The sequence below is a fragment of the Panthera pardus genome, unplaced genomic scaffold (assembly GCF_024362965.1).
Source record: "Panthera pardus isolate Hobbes unplaced genomic scaffold, ASM2436296v1 HiC_scaffold_7, whole genome shotgun sequence".
Taxonomy (NCBI): domain Eukaryota; kingdom Metazoa; phylum Chordata; class Mammalia; order Carnivora; family Felidae; genus Panthera; species Panthera pardus.
Genome location: NW_026527002.1, coordinates 29,737,484 through 29,754,963, shown reverse-complemented (window position 1 = coordinate 29,754,963; position 17,480 = coordinate 29,737,484). Strand labels below are relative to the sequence as shown.

Here is a 17,480-nt window from a genome sequence, read left to right as displayed (position 1 = left end):
CCAAAGTTGGACACTCAACCAACTGAGCCACTGAGGCGCCCCATCTTTCCCAGGTTTCTATAACATCACACCTACACTTCAGCTGGCCAGTTGTCTCACTGTTTCTTGAAACTGATGCTTATTTCCAACTTCACACCATTATTCCATGCTCTTACCTCTTTATGTAATATTTCCCACACTCCCTGCCTCCTCTCCTCTCTACCAGACAAAACCCTGTTTACCAGTGAAGGCCTATCTGATCTGCATCTTCAGGAAGCTTTCCTGATCATATTGCATTCCTGTCTCTCTCAGATCAATTCCCATGGATTATAGAATTTGAACTGCTCATTTGAGTTCTTGACACCTTTTGTTTTATTTAATTTTAAGTCTTTATTTCAATTTTCGTTGACATACAGTGTAATATTAGTTTTAAGTGAACAATACAGTGTTTCAATACTTCCATACAACACCCGGGGCTCATCACAAGGGCACTCCTTAATCCCCATCACCTACTTAACTCATCACCCCCTCACCATCTCTCCTCTGGTAATTTCCTGGCATTTTAGCCAGAAATTTATAGTCATCATAGTTGCAAATTTTTATTTTGCTTTGAGTGTCTGAGCAAAATAAGCTTCAATATACATCCCCAATAGACTTGCTATCACAAGGCCTAGTCTTTAGATAATTTCCAGACCCAAACACAGTATTTCACAGTGTACCCCAAATGTTCTCTGCCTCAAGACCTTTCCTACTTTCCTAAAACAAGTTTTTAGTCTCTGAACGGTTTTAAGCAACCGTGACCACTAACATTTGATTGACTTAGAAGGCTTCTTGAATTCTGGGAATGCTGGAACTCTCTTCTATGAGTCAAATACATGGAGAGTGCAAAACTTTGAGAATACAGGCAAGACCATTTCAGACATCAGAAAATGTAGGCTATTTTTATAATAACAGTCATTTGCAGACAGAGATCATAGTTGCCCGGTGGTTCTTAATCATAGATTCATGATAGAATCAATTGGAGAGCTTTGTAAAACCCAGTTATATTGGACCAATATGAATCTCTGGGGGATGGTACTCAGGCAGCAGTATTTGAGGTGCCTAGATGATTCCAATGAGAACCATTGTTGTAGTCCATAAGATAAACATGTGGAATGGATAGACAGCGACAACTTGGATTCTGCACCCAGAAGGGAGATATTTAATGTTATTATAGCCGAGAACATCTTGGTTGTCTCTATTTTTGCTTAATGGGGGATCCACTATCAACTCAGGCACTATTTACCTACTCAAGGGGAAGATTTCCATCCTCACAATCTGGTAATAGAGTTGTGTGGTCACAAAAATAAAAAAAGCACCTGTTTGGGGGTATTTAATACAGCATTTTAGAGAAAGGAATCATTTCCAACACTGACTGAGACTAAGTGAAGACTACTCTTGAGCAACTGCATGAATAGAACTTGATGGTTTTCCATAAATAAGAATAGAGCCTTCTCTCATTCTCTAGCTAAGTAAGGTCCCCTGCCATTTCTCTCTTTCTTCTTTCTTTCTTTCTTTCTTTCTTTCCTTCTCTTTCTTTCTTTCTCTTTCTCTTTCTTTCTCTCTTTCTTTCTTTCTTTCTTTCTCTCTTTCTTTCTTCCTTTCTTTCTTTCTTTCAAGTGTTTATTTATTTATTTTGAGAGAGAGAATGAGTAGGGGAGGGCAGAGAGAGAGAGAGAGAGAGAGAGAGAGAGAGAGAGAATCCCAAGCAGGCTCTGTCTGAACTGTCAGCACAGAGTGCGATGCAGAGCCCGATCTCATGAACCACAAGATCATGACCTGAGCTGAAATTAAGAGTTGGATGCTCAACCCGACTAAGCCACCCAGGTGCCCCTCCCCTGTCATTTCTATGTGCCTTTCATTCATTGCACTTATTGTTAGAGTTTGCATTCATCTGTATGACTTTTTTTTATTCCTGCCTTACTCCCTACTATATTGTAAGCTCTAAGGTGGCAAAGACAGTTTTCACTCACCATATCCTTGCCCAACCTTGTCCATAGTATAGATCCAAACATACTTGTTAAATGAGAGAGAGGAGAAGGTGGGAGTGAGGAAGGAGGAAACCTTTAAATTCTTTCCCATTGCATGTCTCCTGGAAAAGAATTTTATGTCTATTGGAATCTCCACTCATGAAAATTCTGCTCCCTGAAATTTCTAGAAATTGAGCATGCACAAGGGAAACCCCCAACCCATTTGCAAGCCAATGCAATCCCATCAGATGTTTGGGTCAGTATCCTTTGGAACATTTCTCCTTATTTTTTGCCTTTTAAGATATAGTTTTATAAGCTACCAAAGATTATAATAAGATTATATCTTTTGTCTTGTTGAACACTATATTTGAAATACCTATCACTGTGTGGAGCTTAGGGTAGGTACTCAATACATATTTATTTAATAAATGTTGAATAGAATGAAAGAATATATGAAAGAGTGTGGTGGCCTCTCAGTACAGATGTAATAAAACTGGAGATGGACCAATTTTAGACAAATTAAAAAGAATGTCTAGACTGGTCTAGAACTGAGAAAACTACATAGCTACAACAAGGGTACGATAAGCACAGATGATTTCAACAGCATTTTAAAAACAAATAATGTAGCATTTATCCCATCCTTCCAACAGCAATAGAGACACAAGATGCACGTCAGCAGAAGTCTTTGAAAGCCAAGTTAGAACGGTAGGATATAAAATTCCTAGTGGTTCTCATTTGAATCCTTGAAGTCTAACTTGATTTGTTTTATTCTGGGATATTTTTCATGGTTACTACATCACAAGAGAACAGATTCAAGAAATCTCAGCAGATGACACCAGAACATGGGGTTGTTACCTACATCAAAAATTTAAAGCCCACGGCCTCATTTATCATCACCCTGTTGCATCTTTCTTCCACTTTATCCCTGTAATATATTGGCGATTCCTTGTCACAACCACAAAGAATCAGTTTGGCAGCCTTTTAAATATTGCTCTAACAAGTTTCATGTTTCTGAATTGCTGCTCCCCTTTCTGTGGCATCAAAGAGAAAAGGACTATGGATTAACCCATTCTCTATACTGTTGTTTGTTCTTTTGGTAGGTGCCAAAGGCAAAACCTGTGCTCTGAAACCTCACCTGGTTTATCTGAAAATGTCTATAGTCACAATCAGATAATGACCAAACTCTAGCTTGCTCATCAAGGCCTTCCCTTCAGGTCTGTCACCTTACTCTTGTATTAGTCAGGGTTCTCCAGAAAAACAGAACCAACAAGATGCGAGTATAAGTGTATGTATGTATGTGTGTATATTTCTATATCTATCTATCTATCTATCTATCTATCTATCTATCTATCTATCATCTATGTATCTATATCTATCTATCTATCTATCTATCTATCTATCTATCTATCTATCTATCATCTGTCATCTCAAAGGCCACCTGCTAGCAGAATTCCTTTTTGTTTGGAGACATCCAACTGTTCTACTCAGGTCTTCAACCAATTGGGTGAGGCCACTGACATTATTTATTTTCCTCAAAGTTTACCAATTTAAATGTCAACCTCATGTGAAACAATACCTTCAGACACATCCAGGATAATGTTTGACCATTTATCTGGGCACCATGTCCTAGCTATGTTGACACATAAAATTAACCACCAGGCTTTCTGTTCTAATTATGCAGATTTCCTTAATATCATCACTCCCATCTGTATGTATCACACTCATTTTAGCCTCTATTTGTCCCTAGTAACAACCACTTATTCACCTGCCAGTGATGTCCTCCATTATCTGATCTAATGGTTCTCACACTGTAGTGTGTATCAGAATCACCAGAAGCAAAGAATCACGTGGGCCAAACTTGTGAAAGTAGCATAGGACGTGGGTACCTGCATTTTACCAAATTCTGTAAATGATTCTGATACACACCAAAGTTTGAGAAGCATGACTCTGGTCAAAAGTATGCAAAAGTATAGTGGTTTCCCCATATTTTCTTTACTGTGATACTAGACTTCTATGAACCCATCTGTATCAGTTTACTAGGGCTGCCATAAAAAACTCTATGGGCTGGGTGGCTTAAACAACAGAAATTCATTTTCTCGTAGTTCTGGAGACCAGAAGCCCAAGATCAACCCTGTCAGCAGGGTTGGTTTCTCCTGACGCCTCCCTTCTTTTGGTTTCTAGGTGGCTGCCATCTTGCTGTGTGCTCACGTGATCGCTTCTCTATGTTTGTGCACCCCTGGTGTTGCTTTGTGTGCCCAAGTTTCCTCTTTTCACAAGGACACCAGTCAGGTAGGCTCAGGGTTCACTCTAAGGCTTCATCTTAATTTCATTATCTTATTAAAGGCGCCCCTCCATCTATAGTTACATTTTGAGATACAACGGTTAGAGTTTCAACAATGAATTTTGAGTTTCAGTGAATTTTGGGGGGACACAGTTAAGCCCATGACACCATTCCAATTCCAAAAGTAAATTGCTGTTAGCACAGAGCCCAGTGAATGGCTCGATCTCATGAAACCACGAGATCATGACCTGAGCCGAAAACCAAAAGTCGGATGCTTAACCAACTGAGCCATCCAGGCTACTCCCCAGTAATTTAAATATATACCACACAATTTCAAATTTCCTTATGCGTGATCTTAAAATTGTTTTCCAAGTATATTATATTTGTATGAATTTTTCTCTAACTTCTATACAGGGTAAGTTTTTTGAGGGTGGTAACCTTGTATATAGCATAATCTAATAAATGGAAAAGGTTCTCAATCCTGGATGTACTTTAGAATCACTTGGTTGAGGGGCGCCTGGGTGGCTCAGTTGGTTGAGTGTCCGACTTCGGCTCAGGTCATGATCTCACGGTTCGTGGGTTCGAGCCCCATGTCGGGCTCTGTGCTGCAGCTCGGCTCTATGCTGACAGTTCGGAGCCTGAAGCCTGCTTCATGTTCTGTGTCTCCTTCTCTCTCTGTCCCTCCCCTGGTAGCGCTCTGCCTCTCTCTCTCGAAAACAAATAAACGTCGGAATTTTTTTTTTTTTTTTTAAAAAGAATCACTTGGTTGAGCTTTCAAAAAAAAATCCTTAAGCTCAGGCTTCATTTCCAGAGATTCTGACTTACTTACCAGGAGTGAACATTGGCACCAGTATGTTACAGAAGCTCTCCAGGTGATTCTAGTGGAATCACCAGGGTTGAGGACCACAGTTACAGTGGAAAGAGATGAGAGGGAAGGACCTTTGTCTGCTTTGTAGCACTGTATATCTCAGAGCAGTGTCAGACACATGGCAAGTGGTCTGTAAATATTTGATAGGATGAATCTTGTTTTTACCGTTTTTGAACTATACGAGCTCTGTGAAAGTTCTTTCCCTTCTCTCACTCTGTTTCCCATGTTTATAAAATTGGGATAATAGTATTGATGGGGGTAGTTTGGGAGAATAAATTAGATAAAATAAGGTATTTGGCACATAGTAGGTGCTCATCAAATATTAACTCCCTTCCCTTCAGAAGTTTGTGTCCTCACCCTATTTCTGACACTGGCAGGGATGCTGTGAGCACAATAACAAAGTGCATATGAGATATGTATTGAGTGAACTAACGAGATATAAAAAATTAAGTGATGCATACATTACTGAGTAGTTTAAACTAGGCCTAAAAGGTGACACTGTCTTATTTTAATTGTTGGCTTTGTGGATTGCACTGCCCTACTCTGGGGCAGAGATAAGACGGTTAATGTTAATCACAGGATATGTTGCAATTATGTATTCAGGATATTTCTGCCAGTACGTGCAGAATGAAAAAGAAGAGGAGTTTTAATTCATGTGCATTCTCTCCCATTAAAATGAATGCATAGCAATTAAGAAACTGGAATATGATCAAATGAACTCATCTGGTCCCAAACCTTACTTACATGTTTGATTTGCATTGAATCCCAGAGACCTCACAGACCATTGTGTAGTGCTAAGACTAATGGGGGAGGGAAGAAATGCCAGCGGGATGGAAGGAACAACACCTCAGTGGTTCCTTCAGTCATCTGAGGTATGTGTGCACACGTACACGTGCTCTGATACCATGTTCTTCCACACCTGATGAAATTAAACCTGGGCCAGGTGTCGGGAATATTTGTGAGCTGGCAAAGGACGATTTCTATTTCTAAATTCTTGGCAATTTCTCAACTTCCACCATTGTCCTCTCTGGATACGAAGCATGGCAATTCTGATTTCTTTTTCTCCCTTCTCATTCACATTACTCAGAAAATAAATGTGAAGGGAACAAGTGAGTTTTTGCAAATAACTCCTGTAAGTGTGTCTGAACAAGTAAAATGGCCAGAGGAAAAATGCTGTACTCCAAGGGCCTGCCTTCAAAAGAATACTCAGAGATGCCAGGAGGACGTGTGAAGACAGGCGGTTACCCATGTCAGCAGGCTGGTTCCATTCAAGAATAGCTAGGCGGAAACATAAAGCACAGATAATAAAGTACATAGAGCTTCTCTGTTGACATTCTCTCAGAGAGGTCTGCTTAGACGAAAAATATATCAGAAAATCTGTACACGGTGCTAGTACATATATTAGATCTCAAATTTTGGCCTTACTGTGGAATTTGTTCCAACATGTTACAGTTAACTAAGAACGCTCCTCTGTGAGGAGAATTTTTTTCCGGCTTTTTCTGGCATTTAATTTAAAATTCACACTATGTGGAAATGGTTCGAGTTCACTGGGTAATATTTTCCCCCACACGCCTGTATTCATTCGTGTATACTCGCTCTTCACAGGACTTTTCATTTTGAACACCTCAAATGCAAATTCAGACTGGTTTCATTATCGGTGTAAAATTAGTTATCTGAAACCCTTAGGCCCTAAAAAAAATATCTGGTGTTAGACATTTATCAGGTCTGGGAAAGGTAACACAAGGCCTGTGCCATATGTTATGGGGACAACACCCCATAATCAAATACAGTATTTCTTTAGCAAACTGTGCGTATCGACTCTAAGGAAGATATGTAAGGGTTACAAACAGCCTTATGTTAATTCAGGTCAGGCTTACCACCGGGTGAGCTCCACCAGACTTATTTACTAAATGTGAGATTTTCAGAGCTGTTTAGATTTGAAATCTTGGGAAGCTTTTGCACCCTTCCGCTCTTCACCACCTCCTCTCGGATTTTCTGCAACAGCCTTCCTTCTGAGGGTGCGCCTTATTTCTAGTGCCCCCTGCCATCTAGGCCACACTGTTCTTTCAGACATCTTTTGAAAGCCTGTGCTCACAGCGAATCAGTCTCAACTCACAGAGCCCCAACCGATTCCCAGAAGCTCTGTGGTAACTAGCGGTCTTCTTTCTTTCCCCACACCGGCGACTACCTTCAATTTTCCAGATCTTGATTAGAATGGGACACGAAGGTAAAGATAAAGATTTTCTGTCCACAGTCCCAGCTGCTACATAACTTCTTATTCGTTTTTGCCCTAGACCTTACCCTCTGGGGTTACCCAACTTTTCACTCTTCCCTGATAATCCATAAACACTTCCTGGCCTGTAAACCATTGCTCATGAAATCCCTTCCCAGAATAACCACCACCACCACCACTTTTGTATGTGTGGGTGCCAGTTTCCACTTAGTAAGATCTTCTTTGATCCTGCAGAAAATTACTTTTACCTCTCACTGGGCTTCTAAAATACTTTGAACATTTTTCTATTGTGGCACTTAAACAACGCATTACAATTATTTTGATTATATGCTTTTCTTCCCCCACTGGACTTCATGGGGGCTGGGATTGGATCTTACTCATCTTCACATCATACTAGGAGAAGAGAGTGCCAAATGAATTTGGGGAGAGGTATGGTACACAAACTTAAGCGGGTTTTTTTTTTTCCCAGTGTAGGTCTTCTCATTGCCTGACACATATAGAGATCCTATATGGATCACATATATGAATCTCTCACTATATGGATCTTATATGGGCACAGTTCTTACAATTTTCAGACCTTTTCCCTAGAGTGGGTTGAATGGTCCCCCCGCCCCACCTGCCCAAAGATACATCCACATCCTAATCCCTGGGTCCTGAAAATGTGGTATTATTGGAAAAGGATTTTGCAGAGGTAGTTAAAGATTTTGAGCCAAGATCATCCTAGATTATCCAGGTGATCTCTAGATACAATGACAAATTTCCTTATAAGAGAAGAGGAAAAGACGTGCATGCAGGGGAAAAGGCCATGGGATGATGGAGGCAGAGAGAGGAATGATGTGGCCACAAAGCTAGGAAGAGGCTAGGCCTTTCCTTCTAGAAAAGCCTAGAGCCACCAGAAACTTAAAGAGGCAAGGAAGGATTCCCTGCTAGAGCCTGTGGAGGGAGCACGTTCTCGCCACACCTTGATTTCAGACCTCTTGCCTCCGGAACTCTGAGGGAATAAGTTTGTGGCAGCCTTGGGAAACTCAGACACTCCCCCTTTCTCACCCCACTGGTTGTGTTTATATGTTAGTTTTTCATGTATCTCTGCACCTATTCCTTTTACTTCGGACTCTAATCTTGAGTGGCCTCTTCCACGTCAGCCAAAGGGTGCATTTGGGGGTACCTGGTGGCTCAGTCAGTTAAGTGTCCGACTCTTGATTTCTGTTCAGGTCATGATTTCACAGTTTGTGAGTTCAAGGGCCTGCTTGGGATTCTCTCTCTCCCTCTCTCTCTGCCCCTCCCCTGCTCACACATGCTCTTAATCTCTCCCCCTCAAGAATAAATTCATAAAACATTAAAAAACCCACACTGGCTATCCTACAAACACTGGCTCCTTAAGTTGAACTCACATCTCTGTTTTCCCTTCCTGTGTACCCTATATTTTGCATGGCCTGCATCAGACTAATTTCTGACTTCCATGCCATTTCTTGTCGGTCTCCCATGTCGTTGATGAAAAGTATTTTGTTTTTAAACTGTTATCTTTTTATTATTGTTATTTTACACAGAGTATGGTGTTATTTACACATACCGAAGCTTATCATCTTAACCATTCTTAAGTGTACAGTTTGGCCGTGTTCAGGGTACTCACGGAACGTTGTCATCTTGCAAATCTGCAACTCTATACCCACCTCCCCCAACACGGAAACTCTCCATCATCCCCCAGCCCTCTGCAACTGCCTATTTGTTTTCGTGATTTTTACCACTTTAGATACTTCATATGAGTAGAATCACATAGTATTTGCCCTTCTGTGGCTTATTTTTTATTTTCATTTTTATTTATTTTTAATTTTTTGATGTTTATTTATTCTTGAGAGAGAGAGAGAGAGGAGAGAGAGAGACAGAGAGAGACAGAGAGAGAGAGAGGAGAGAGAACACAAGCAGGACAGGAGCAGAGAGGGAGGAGACACAGAATCCAAAGCAGGTTCCAGGCTCTGAGCTGTCAGCACAGAGCCCAACTCGGGGTTCAAACTCATGAACTGTGAGATCACAACCTGAGCCAAAGTTGGATCCTTAACCACCTGAGCCACCCAGGCACCCCTGTGGTTTATTTTTTTAAACGGAGTTTATTCTTTTAATTATAGAACAATTCCAGACAAGTTGAAATTGTTGAAAAGTAGGAAGAAAGAAAAAAGGAACTTGCCCATAGTTCTATCATCTCAGACACTCACTATTAACTTAGTGCATTTAATTCTAGTCATTTTGTAACGCAGTTTTTAAATATTTTTGATCAGAGTGTAATTTTATGCATCCATAAATAAATGAATGAGCAAATCTCATTGCTTTTCAAAATTGTTGGTGCTTGTTTCCAGACAGCCCTGAAACATAATTTCTCATCTGTTGCCAATAATCCCTTAAATTAATTTCAAAATAGTATTTGCTTTTCATTTTCACTTTGACTTGAACCAGGGCCCAGGCACTAAACTCCCATATTCTCCCTTAAGTTCCTTTTTCAGGAGAGCCATCATCATCATTAAAATACTGTGAGATGATGTTTTCCCTTATGAGAGCTACTCTACATTGCCCAAACCTGCTAAAGAATTATCACATGTAATTGTTCCTGGAATGTCATCACTCACTTTAGATTTCACAGTTGATGTTAATGTGAGGAGAATAAATTACTCACATAACGCCTCGCCTAGAGCTAATTAATTTCATAACATATATTTATGACCACAAAGCCAAAGATGTAAACGTTCTGCCTTCTATGACAATATGTATTTTTATATTACTGAATATTTCATTGTAATTTTTAGACTCTAAAGTGTCAAAATATCTTTATTTAAAAAAATTTTTAATGTTTATTTTTTAGAGAGAGAGAGAGAGAGAGAGAGACAGGGCATGAGCAGGGGAGGGGCAGAGAGAGAGAGGAAGACAGAATCTGAAGTGGGCTCCAGGTTCTGAGCTGTCAGCACAGAGCCTGATGTGGGGCTTGAACTCACAAACTGTGAGACCATGACCTGAGCTAAAGTCGGATGTTTACCCAACTGAGCCACCCAGGCACCCTAAAGTTGAATACCTTAATTGGAGATGATATTAGATTATTCTGTAGATTATTTTGTTGGAGTAGATTTTCTTCCTACAGTTGATACTGAAGTCAACCCTGTGCACCTTGGGGTGCAGTTGGCTTTCTCCACTGCAGCAAGGAGTCAATGCTCTCAGGTAACCCTGCTCCCTCCCTCCCTTGGTTGTGCAACTGCTTGAGTCACTGATGTTGTAAAAGACCATAATCTCCTGTCTGTCCTGATCACAACGTGGGAAAATCTCTTCTTACTTCATCAGCAACAAAATTAGAGTTTTTCAAAAGTGAAGATTAAAAGAAATAAGACACACAAAAACATTAGAAATGGGTGCATTTGTGGAGTACGGTGTGTTGGCTCAAATGCAGATTTCCAGGTTATTGCAACTTGGGCACAGTCAGCATGCCCAGAGAATTGCATATTAGTAATCCATGACTTACCTGCCACCTGTAGACTTGTGGGAGCATCTAGCCCCATCCAGAGCTCTTTTACGGCTCAGTGAGGAGGCATGGAATCCCATAAACTTCTCCCCACACCCCACTCACCAGGTTGGTTCTAACTTTCAGGTCATTACAGGCTTGTCTCAGCTGCTCTCAAATGATTTGGGTGCTGACGTACCTCTTTCCTGAAAAAATCCACGTGCCACGGTCCAATTCAGACGATGTTTCCTGAGGATGACACTTGCCACGATGCATCAAGGTGAGTGCCTTGTGTTTCCCTCCAAAACAGCAAGAAGCTCTGGTTTCCCTTATGGCAGACTGGGCCAGTCACATTTTCAAGGAGTAATTTCTCCTGACTTTTAGCCTTTAGCAATTCACTTTAATCTTTTTCCTCAAGACAAGAAGATCAATGTCAACATGTCTGGGGAACTGTCCATTTTCACCATTCTAACTGGATTTTGTTAATAATACCCCATCAAGAAACTGTCTTTATACAATCGGTAGATTCTTGTTTCTGATACTTCAATGACACAAAAGTAAAAAGCCTGGCACAGAGGAAATTGTTTACCATCCTAGTTTTATTCCTAGGCCTCTAGTGTCTCCTACCTATCACCTCTGATCACAGATCCTGTTGAACTTTTTTCTTTTTTTTTTTTTTTTTAACATTAGGGTCTCTGGAAGTCCTGTCCTTTTTGTTGAGCTGTTAGAAAAGCAAGTTCTCCACATGCCATTCTATCTCTAGATATTTCCAGGCATGGTTGAATGTGGCAAATGCGTACAGCATTTGAGTTTATAGTGACAACAGGTACAAATCCCAGCACTAGTCACCATGGGAGGTGCATGGAAAGATGTCACAGGAGGCTTGTAGGAGGCAGTACTTAAAATGCCAGACAAGTTGACTTTCAGCAAGAGAGAAGTCTGTGGAAGGTGGCAGGGGCCCAGGCATAGAGTTAGGGATCAAAGGCAAGACTCCTGTCTTTTAAGGAAGAAAATGTCTCACAAACACAAGATAGGGTGCTTACTTTTTTGAAGGTGTTACTATGTTAGGACTGAGCCCTAAAGAGGGACACAGAAGCTGAGCTATCTGAATTTAGTTGACAACTTAGCTTGGGGTCTTAAGAATAAGTTTTGCTTAATCAAAACTGGTGTATGTCTCAAGCCTGGACAAGATTGACCTGATGCTAAATCTCAGGCTTGTTGTAAAGATCAAGCTTGTGGTAAAATTTTCAAATTTTATTGGACATTAAACAATTCACCTAAGGATCTCTTGAAAAAATGCAGGTTCTGATTCAGCAGATTTGGTGTGGGTTCTGATAATCTGCATTACTAACAAACTTTCAGGTGATTCAGGTGTGTTGATATGTGGCCAGTACTTTATTTTTGTTTTTTAAAATTTATTTTTACATTAAAATTTTTTTGGAATAATTTTAGATTTACAGAGAAGTTGCAGATATAGTACAGAGAGTTCCTATATACCATTCATCCAACTCCCCCTAATATTAACATCTTATATTATGGTATACCTTTGTCAAAATTAAGAAATGAAAGTTGTTATGATACGGCCACTAAACCGTAGACTGTTCAGACTTCTCCAGTTCTTCCACTGATGTCTTTTTTTCTGTTCTAGGATCCAAGTCGGGATCTCATTGCATTGAGCCATCTTGTCTCCTTAGTTTCCTCCAATCTGCAACGGTTTCAGTTTTTCCTTGTTATTCAAACCTTGTGATTTTGAAGAATGTCCCTCAATCTTGTCTTCACATGTCTCTTGCTTTCTCATGATTAGATTTGGGTTATGGGTGTTTAGAAAGAAACCCACAGAGATGAAGTGTCTTCTCACTGGGTCATGTCAGGGGGCACATGACGTCAGTATGACTTAACTTGGTTAAGATATCAAGTATGATCTTAAAACTTGGTGTCCACCAAACTTCTAAAATCACTCTTTCTTCTGTTCCATACTCTATTCTTTGGAAGTAAGTGTAAGTGTGGGCCATGGTTCTCACACTCAAGCACACACGAGAATCACCTGTAAGGCTTATTAAAACACAGGTTACTAGGCTCTTTTCCCAGAGTATCTGATTCAGCAAGCCTTGCATGGAAGGAGTACAAGAATTTGCATTTCTAACCAGTTTCCAAATGATGGTGATATTGCTGGTTCAGGAATCATACTTTGAGAACTACTGGTCTAGTACCTTTGCCCATCCTTACTGAGCCTTAGAAGAATCACCTGGGAGACATTCTAAAAATCCATATTGCTAGGTCTGGTCCTTGGCAATTCTGATTGAGAAATCTAGGGTGCCGACACGAGTTGGCAGTTTTACAAATGCAAGTCAAGCTTGGCAACCACTGGAGTTAATGCTACTTTATAAGAATGTGGTGAATGTGTAACTGTGGTGGCCTCAGGACAATGCTAAGGCAGCAGGTGGTGTTCAAACAGCTGTAACTGTGGGAAAAGAAGGGCAGGAGAGCCTGGGAACCCAGCAGGATCTGAATCACAAGCCCTCAGCCTGCCTGGCTTTGACCTTGCAGTCTTACTCATCCCTCTAGGAAATCTTTGTTATTTTGATTGGTCTGAAGCACATGATTGCTCAGAAGCAGACAGCACTCAACCCTAAGACCAGCCTAAAGTTAGCAATCTGCTGAAATTCTGAAACAGAATAAAGCATAACAGGGTGCTATTTACCAGCATCAAATAATTTATTTTATCATCAAAATCTTAAATCCTTCAGTATTCACCTAAAAGAAATTGTATGATTCTAAAGAAAAATGGTAGGGGAAGAGGAGAGGATATCAAGCTAGAGGAACAAAGGAAGTGTTTTTCTCACATGAACTTCTGAAAAAAAATTAATTTACATAATTTTATTATATAATTATACTATTATTTATCCATTATAATTCAGCCTTTTATTATATTATCATAATTATTACTGTTATTATTATGTATAAAAGTTACCTCTATCCTTGGTAAATATGATAACTTTTAAGTGACCAAGAAAAAGAATCCAGTGAAATAAAGACAATTCTTAATAAGTTGAAATGTTATTTTACATAATGAAATAAACTCCTTCTTTTAAACATAGAAAGGCCTAAGATTTTTTAAAATGAGTTTCTTCATTTAGTAGTTTTGTAGAGCTGCCATAACAAATGATCACAACTTGGTAGCTTAAAATGACAGAAATTTATGATTTATTTTTATTAGTATCTTATAGTGTTGAAGGCCAGAGGTATGAAATGAAGGTGTTGGCAGCCTTCTGGAGGCTCTGAAGAAGAATCCATTCCATGCTTTTCTCTTAAGTGGCCGCTGGCTGAACTTGGTATTTATTCCTTGGCTTCCTGCTGCCCTCCAGTTTCTGTCTTGGTCAGTCTGCTCATGGCCTTTTCCTCTGTCTCTGTGTTTCAAATCTCTCTCTCCTTCCCTATGTGTCATTGGATTCAGGGCACACCCTAAATCCATTAGGGCACACCCTAAATCCAAAATGATCTCATTTTGAGATCCTTAATTCAATTACATCTGCAAAAACCCTATTTTCAAACAAGGCCATGTTCATAAGTGCCAGGGGTTAGAACTTGGACATATCTTTGGGGGGGGACACCATTCAACCCACTATGCTTCCTAGTGGAAAATATTAAAGAAGTGCATGAAGAACATCAGTATGGAGCACATGCCACGAGATTGCTTGCGGGTGTCCATGTGCCTCAGTCAGTCATGCAGTCCCAGCTTGCTGTTTGCTGTTCACCTCCGGCTGCTCGTGTGAACAGTGGAGGTAATGCAGAAACGTGCTGAGCCTCACAGATGGCCAAGTTGCCAGCCTTTCCCCATTGTCCTTGACTCGCACACACGGAGCAGGTGGCCAAGGAGAGCTGTGCTCTTCCCAAGTGCATGAACACCCTACAAAGTCCAACCAATATAAGAAGAGAAGCAACTCTTTAGATCACTGTTTTCTGTTTATCACTACACCTAAAGTTTTGTAGTGGATTTCCCCTATTTCCAATACATTTTCCTTTAAAAAGTCATTACAGATATTTTTCTTACAGCATGGTTTTAATCTAAGTGCATTAGAACTGCATGCAAACCCTGAAAGCTTAACATTACCAAGGCCACTAAAAGGGTGGGAGAGTCACGGCTGCTTGTGAAGAAAGCTTTGGAGTTTAACAGGACCATTAGGGGTGCCTGGGTGGCTCAGGCAGTTGAGCGTCCTACTTCAGTCAGGTCGTGATCTCACGGTTCCTGGGTTCAAGCCCCATATTGGGGCTTTGTGCTGACAGTGCACAGCCTGCTTCAGATTCTCTGTCTCCCTCTCTCTCTCCCTCCCCCATGCGTTCTCTCTCTCTCTCTCTCTCTCTCTCTAAAATAAATAAACATTTTAACAAAAAGTGAAAACAGGACCATTAGACAACTGGAGGTTAGACTCAGGAAAAGGCAGACAGCAGGACAGCTCTTTTACCCTGTTTCTTTCCTAGTCAATTTAATGCTTGTGTCTTTCTGCCTTGCAGCACTCGCAGCAACTTTCAAAATATTTCATCTATATTTGACTGATAACAATCTCTCTCTCATATGACTTTTATGAAATGCCAGAGCTTACTTAGCTTCTTAAATTACATTTTCTGTTGGCCTTATCCATGACATAATTATAAAAATGTCTCTTCTTGATGAGAAAGCTATGGACAAAAAATGTTATCTGCCACTTTTGTGTCCCAAGCAAAGGAGGCCTACCGACAACAGTTGTTATGATCTTGAGTTTTAAATAATCAAACTTGAGACTCTAAAATGGGGGCTGGCAAACATTGTTCTGTAAAGGGCCAGAGAATAAACATTTTAGGCTTTGTGGGCCATGTGGTATCTGTCTCAACTACTCAGCTCTGCTACTGCAGCACGAAAACAGCCTTAGATAATATTCGAAGGAATAAGTGCGATTGTGTCCTAATAATACTTTATCTACAGGTAGTGGCTGGAATTAGTACACAGATCAGGCTTTGCTGACCTCTGGTCTAAAATACCAACTAGTTCTCTATGTTTCTACTATACAGATATATATCCATATGGAAATACTGGGGAATTTAGCACAATTTCAGATTCTCTCTCATAATGTTGGAAACATTTTGGAAGTCTCTTTCATTCCCCATTATATACCAGAGCCTAGCATGGGGGTCTTGTGTTTAGTAGGCACTCAAATGTTTATTCAATGAATAGCAAATGAGGAAGGCCTGGGTTTTCCTAGCATGTCAATCTCTGCGTAGTGCCCACTAGGACTTGTCCAGCTCTATCACACTTCAAATTGTTTAGCTGAAGTAATGAAAGTTCAATATGTCAAAACACTGGAGACTCTTGTATGGTGAGGCTCTCCTCTTTTTCTGTAGGAAAGTTACAAGATCTGTACTTCTGTTACGGATCAATATAGCCACATTACCTTTCTACAGAAAGAGAACAGAGATCTATATCTATCATCTATCAACTCTCTCTCTCTCTGTGTCTCTCCCTCTCTCTCTCTTCTATTTCTATCAGTTGGTTCATTGATAGCAATGGCAATGATGAGACTCTGAAGCAACAAGGGGCAGGTGACAGCACTTTATTGCCAGAAGCCAGGGGGTTTCTATTATCATAGCAATAGGCAGAATTGAAGGGCAGCCAAGGGGGCTTGACCTGGAGGGAGATGTGGAGATGATTAATGGAACCTTGTGTCTCTAAAGGCAAAATAGATGAATAGCCAATTAGGGTGCTGCTTAATACATCAACAAAAAGAAGGCATATGAATAACAGATGGAGGGTGGTTGTCTCAATAGAAAGTCTTTATCTTTTTGCCCAGATCCTCGAATTTAGCAAGTTTGTAGACCCTGAAACCAATAGCTAAAGAGGTGGCCAAGTCCACAGGAGGAAGACTTTGAAATGCCACGGCAAAAACATACAGTGTTAGTTTTCCCCATTTTCCTCAAAAGAGACCTAAGATATTTACTTGAGAAAATTCACACTGTGGAAAGAGGACTATCCAAATATTCTGAGGGTATTCTGTCTGAATTAACATTGATTTATAGGGTTTCGAAATATCATGGTACAGTGGAGGCATTGAGGGGTCAGGATCTGAAATAAACAGAATCCTGCCTAAGTCTGGCTCTCAAAGGCTCAGGAGGTTTGTAGACCCATCCAGGGGTCAAGTCTCTGGTCCCCAAATATATGATTGGAATTGACACATTTGGCTGTTGAAGGAAACCCACCTTGAATTCATTCAAACCAAATGAGACCTATGATAGTGGAGAAGGTGAAGTGGAAGCTTCTGAAACTGTACCTCTACAGTCCCATTCCCTCTATCTCCCATTCCCTTGCCAGTCCTGGATAAGATGGTGAATCAAACACCACTGTATTTGGTGGTGATGATGGGGGGTGTGTGTGGCAGAAATTAATGCTACTCTAAATGATCTTAAGAATGAAGCGGGAGGTGGTCCATATCATAGCTCCATTTAATTCACCAGTCTGACCTTTGCAGAAACCAAATGAATCTCGGAGAATGACTGTAGGCTACTGCAAACTCAAATAATAGCCCCAATTATGGCTACTATGCTAGATGTGTTATCTTCGCTGGTGCAGATTAATATGGCCTCGGGTATACTGTATGACATTC

General features: G+C 40.4%; 2 long non-coding RNA genes across 2 annotated transcripts in view; one reads left to right on the top strand and one right to left on the bottom strand.

Moving 5' to 3' along the window:
- The window catches only part of LOC109269416 (uncharacterized), a 311,096-nt gene that overhangs the window by 81,234 nt on the left and 212,382 nt on the right, over positions 1-17,480 (bottom strand). The gene's annotated exons all lie outside the window — the stretch shown is intronic.
- Positions 1-17,480, top strand: part of LOC128775291 (uncharacterized) — a 46,817-nt gene that overhangs the window by 26,676 nt on the left and 2,661 nt on the right. The window contains exons 3-4 of the long non-coding RNA XR_008419916.1: positions 4,170-4,277; positions 10,996-11,128. This is a non-coding gene — a long non-coding RNA (uncharacterized LOC128775291). The remainder of the gene's footprint in view (positions 1-4,169; positions 4,278-10,995; positions 11,129-17,480) is intronic.